Raw genomic sequence first — 5,696 nt, 5'->3', positions numbered from 1 at the left:
AGAGCTGGAAGGAAGCGTAAAGATCCACTGCTTAAGACTCCTTCCACAGCTCTCTGCTAAGAAAACAGACTCAGGGGATGGAGGGGGTGGGGGGCAGGGGGGAAAGAGTTCACAGGACCTTAGTGTTTTTCTCAGGCAGTCCAGGAGCTTCCTCTGAGAGCAGATGTGGAAAACAAAATCACTGCCTTTCCAAACCAATAGGGTAACTTACAGCAACTCAGAAACCAGAGTTCTAAACAGGGCTCAGGGCTGGGGCATATCCAGTGACCAGCACGCAGGCTTAGCGTGCTCAAGGCCCCGGGGTCAATCCCCTACACAAAAACAGAGTGCGATTTTGCCCCATCTGAACATCTGGTGACTATTTTTGTCTAATACACAGCTGAAGACTACTGATACCCACTGAGAGGCCAGTGATGTGGCTAAGCATTCTAATTATGCCCAAGGTAGCACTTTCCCCTTGCTCCCAACAAAAACTTATTTAGCTCAAAATGCCACCAGTGGCAGGGGCTGAGAAATCCTTGGCCAGGCTTTCCCACCCTGGCTGCATATTAGGTCCAGCTTGGCTGCCATGGATCAATTGAATCGGAATCTCTAGGAATGGCGATGGATGGACCCGGTGGTTTGAGAATTTTCCATTGCTTTTATGTGCTCTGTGTTTGAGAATCACTCATTAAACCCCCACAAATGGAAAGAAGCCAGCAAGCAACTGAGCACAAGGTGCGGCTTCTACCACGCATCTACGTGAGAGAAACTGAAACTCAGAATACACAGAGGTGAATACAGTCCCCGCCTTGGAGTACTTGCAGGAAAGAGGACCAGTCAACCCCATCCCACAGGGTGATTTGTGTAAGAGGAAATGTGCCATAGCAAAGAGAGCCATGGGAGAGGACAGTGGGAAGAAGTGAGGGCTCCTCAAATCACACCAAAGCCAAGCTTGTTCACAACTCTCCATTTTGCATGGTGTGTATGTGTGTGTGTGATTTGTGTGCACATGTAAGTGCAGGTATGCCTGTGTCGAGGCCAAAGCTGAGTACTGTTCACCCTATTTTTGAGGTCTCTCGTTCAACCTAGACCTTGCTGTTTCAGCTGGGCTCATTCATATCCAGTGACAGGGATTCATCGCCCAGCGAGTCCCCAGGATCCACCCGTCTGTCTCCCGATGCTGGGGTTACAGCCATCACACCCAGCTTTCACACAGGTGCTGGGGACCTGAACTCCAGTCTCTGCTAGGACAGCAAGCACTTTATTCCACTGAGCTGCCTCTCCAGCTCCTACAATGTTCCTTTCCCCATTTCAAAACAGGGCCACCCTCTGTAGCCCAGCCTGGACTTGGTAAAGAACCAAACTTGCTGTTTCTGTAATGGTCCTGGCAAGAAGGCAGATATGCTGAAGAGATGTTGTGCCCTTCCTTTGGACATCAGACTGTTGAGATAACTCTTTTTGGGATAAACTCTTGTGACTGTGTAGTCCTGGCTACCCTGGCACTCCATATGTAGCCTAGGTTAGATTTGAACCTGAGGCTGTCCTCCTGCCTCAGCCTCCTGAGTTCTGGGACTACAGGTATGTGTCACTACATCCAGCATCACTTTTTTGGGATACAACTTTAGCTCATTATTTAGGACATAGGATTTTTGTTTTGTTTTGTTTTGTTTTCATTTTTATTTCTCATTTTTAACTAGCCTCCATTTAAAATCTTTCCCTTCTAGCCTGGGCACCCATTTTCAAAGCGAGCAGCTCTAGTGCTCCTGTGAGGGTCATGATGCTGTAACGTCTCCTTTACTTCGGGAAATGAAATTCTCTAGTATAACTTCTCTACATAGACCAACTTTAAATAATTTATTTCTGAAATTATAATTACATCATTTCTCTGGAAGTTTGCTGTGAGATTGTGTGTCCTAGAAATGTCAGAAGCTACGACCATGAAGTCTCAACAACATGACTGTCTAAACATGCTGAACAAGGACACCACCAATAAACACAAATGCAGAGGGGTAAATGCAGGAGGTCTCAACACTGGACAAAAAACTACAGGCAGGTAAGGAATGTGGAAAGTAGGAGAAACAGTTTTCCCCAGGGAAGAACACACTAACTGGTTATTCAATATCAAACGGTCAGCCCAAAAAACATATACATAAGTAATGTTATATGGACTGAGCAGGTTGTAGTCATATATTTCAGTACACACACACACACACACACACACACACACACACACACACGCAGCAATTAAAGAAAAAGAGGCCATGAATTTGAAAAAGAACAAGGCAGTGAGAGTACATGGGAGGGTTTAGAGAGAGAGGAGAAACTGATGATTACATACACAATTTAAAAAAACTAATATACACTCTGGCTGGGCGATAGTGGTACCTTTAACCTCAGCACTTGGGAGGCAGAGGTAGGTGGATCTCTGTGAGTCTGAGGCCAGCCTGGTCTAGAGCAAGTTTCAGGACAGCCAGAGCTGTTACACAGAGAAACCTTGTCTAAAACAAACAAACAAACAAACAAAAAACAAAAAAACCCTCAAAAAACCAAACAAACAAAACACTAATACACACTCTTCTCCTGCCCCATGTAGGCTCAGCTCAGAGGTTTACAAGTGACACCAGCCCAGGTCCCAGGTTCTGAGCTTCTGGTTGCACCAGGCCAGCGCATGAGGAGGAGAAGCAGGAGGTAAGTGATTAGGACACTGTTTGCCTGCTTTGCTGAGACACCTGCAGAATTGGTCTGTCTGCTTGGTAACAGCTCACGTGACTGTACTTCATCATCAAACAGAGGTCAAGGTGCAGGAAGCACCACCAATCCCTATTGGTTCCCTTAAACCTGCCCTGCCTCTGTGAATGGTGTAGCGTTTGTTACCCAGAAGTCTGTGGGGGGCCTGTCTCATTAACAACTGTAATAAGGAGAAACAAAGAAGGCCTGAAGGAGCATTCTTTCAGTTTAACTTACATGACTGTACCAGAAGATGGTGGCACTGCCATGGTGACCTGGTTTTCTGAAGAACACTGGAAAAGGCTGAAATAAAAATATCACTTTCCTTTGATTTACAAAGCAGGCAAATTCTGGAAATGTAGCATATTTTAGAGCTATATAGAAAGAATTCATTTAAAGGAGAATTTGACTCTAGGCTTGGATGCTCATGGGCAGGTCTTTCATTTCTATGAATGTCCACTGGGGTGCTGGGACATCATGCAAGACAAAATAATTTCCTTCTGTGCAAGGCTGTCCATAAAGTAGTTTGACCTGGATTCTTCACCCTCCTCTTTAAATGCTGGTATAGTCAGAGTTGCACACCATGATCACCATGTGATTTTATTTTCATCAGCCCCAACAGAGAAGGAGGCATCCGCCAGTCAACCCTTTCCACACCTTCCTATCCCTTGGCAAACACCGATCCACTTTCTGTTTCTACACATTTCACATACATGGAATCAGAGACCAAGCTGTTATAAAAAAGTCAGTGTAATAGACTGATATGTCAATTATCCCCTGTAACATTTCCTTAGTACACGGATCCCCTAATTGTCTATTATGTGCTCATCATTGGGACCTGAAGAAGCAGCAGTGAAGACAGCGACACTGACTTCTAGCTCAGTTTTTATGTTTTTGTTTTTTTTTTTGTTTTTTTTTTTTTGCCATGTGACTTTTTTTTTTCTTTCTTCTACTTTGGTGTTCCGAGATAGGGTTTCTCTGTGTGGCCCTGGCTGTCTTGAAATTTGCTCTGTAGACCAGGCTGGTCTCGAACTCAGAGAGATCCACCTGCCTCTGCCTCCGGAGTGCTGGGAATAAAGGCGCGCACCACCACAGCCCCGCAAAACAAAAACACACAAAACCTTTCTGATCCTCTTGCCTCTACCTCCCCAATTTGACGTAGTGCTAGAGATGGAAACCTGTGTTTTGTGTATGCTAGGCAAACCTCTACCATCTGGACTACACCCCAGGCTCCTTAGTGCAGAGACAGCCCACTGCAGCACCAACTTTAAGGACAACGAAACCATTCCTGAGATACTACACTGCTATGTTACATGACCTATTTATACACCACCAGAATGAATCAGACTGTATGACAGGGAGTTTGGGCGGTAGTGTGTTGGTTAGTGTGGACTGTCATGACGGTAGGGCAGGATGTGGACAGAGTTGGACAAGTGCATGGGGAAGCAAGAGGATCCCAAGTTAGAGGCCAGCCTGGGTGAACTCTTTCAAAACAGAAGATGAAAGGAAAAAAAATTCTGTTTTGTTTTAGTGGAAGATGCTTTTTGCTTAAATGCCTATAGAAGTCACTTCCTCAATGCTAAATCTCCACTTAGGATGGGCTGAATCTTGCTGTGATTCAAAAACAGCATATTACTCAAATCTCTAATCTAGCATAACAGAAGTTTATTTCCACTGTGGATCCATTTGATCTCTGTATGTGAAAGGATGATAAAGGTGCTGGTGGCGGTGCTGGTTACCGCATGGAAAGGTCACAGCCACGACAGACCCCAGTGTTAGTTTTCAGAGCTTTATTAGGAGGGAAAGAGGGGGAGGGGAAAGAGGAGAGCCAGGCCTGAAGAGAGAGAAAGATGGTGGAGGGGGGAAGGAGAGAATAGAACAGAGCAGAGAGAGAGGGTGGGGTCTGCATCCGGCTTTTAAGGTGCAGGTTGTGTGACCACGCTGTGCATATGCAGTTGCCAGCGCCTACTGATGACGTAAGATGCAAGACCCCGAGCTGCGCATGTGCACGAGTAAAGGCAGGCTCCTAACAGTGTGGCTACTGAGCAATCACTGACATTGGACTCTGTGGCTCCACTGTTTCACTGAGCCTTCTCCACACAGTGCCGTGGTAGAGGAAAGGGGTTGATACTGAGCTGGTCAGGGAGTGACAACTACTACTATATTCAACTGGTTGGAGCCGGTCACTGCCCACCATAAGAGAGCTATGTCTATCCATACTGAATGGACAATAGTAACTTCTTAACTCAGTGAAAGCATTCAGCATAAGGACTGAAATGAAATTTGTATCTGATAGTTCAACGTCTGTGACGGGAGCTTTAGAGGATCTACTAAGAAAAACAGTTAACATGCTGAAAACCCAAGCAGCTATTTTAACTGTTAGTGTGGCTCAGAAGGGACAGATGAGTGATAACAATAATTCAATTCTTAAACAGCTACAGCTAGCTGTGTCGTAAGTTAATAAAGAGCCATGCACCTCAACTACGAGGGTAAGAGCTATCATTAAAAGTGAGTTTTGGGTTTGCATCTGCATCCAACGTCAGCAAAGACAGGTCAGTAGTAGGTAGTCAACTCTGTCAGAAGAGAGCTGGGGGTCTTCTCTAATACTAAGAAGAGCTTGGTGACCTACCCTGGGTGTTCTGAGACAATGGTAGCCTGAAAATAATTAACAAATTTCTCAACTGACTTTTCACCCACAAATAAAGGATCTGTAAGTCACAAGTCCAAAAAGTTAGTTCCTCACCCACTTTTCTCCACCCTGACAAAGGTATGCTGACTCCTGAATAGGATTAAAACCAATTGTCTGGGTGTGGATAAGTGGCTCTCAATCTCCATAATTTTTAGCTCAGTAGCAGAATTTGTCTAGAATGCCAGAGGCTCTAGGCTTGATACCTAACATCTTAAACAAAACAAAAACATGATTTTTTAGCATCAAAATGCAAAATCACACTCAATATAAGAGTAATTGAAAATGTCTCAGGTGCACA

The sequence above is a fragment of the Peromyscus eremicus genome, chromosome 7 (genome assembly GCF_949786415.1).
Source record: "Peromyscus eremicus chromosome 7, PerEre_H2_v1, whole genome shotgun sequence".
In the NCBI taxonomy this organism is placed as follows: Eukaryota; Metazoa; Chordata; class Mammalia; order Rodentia; family Cricetidae; genus Peromyscus; species Peromyscus eremicus.
Note: the sequence above shows the minus strand (reverse complement) of the source record.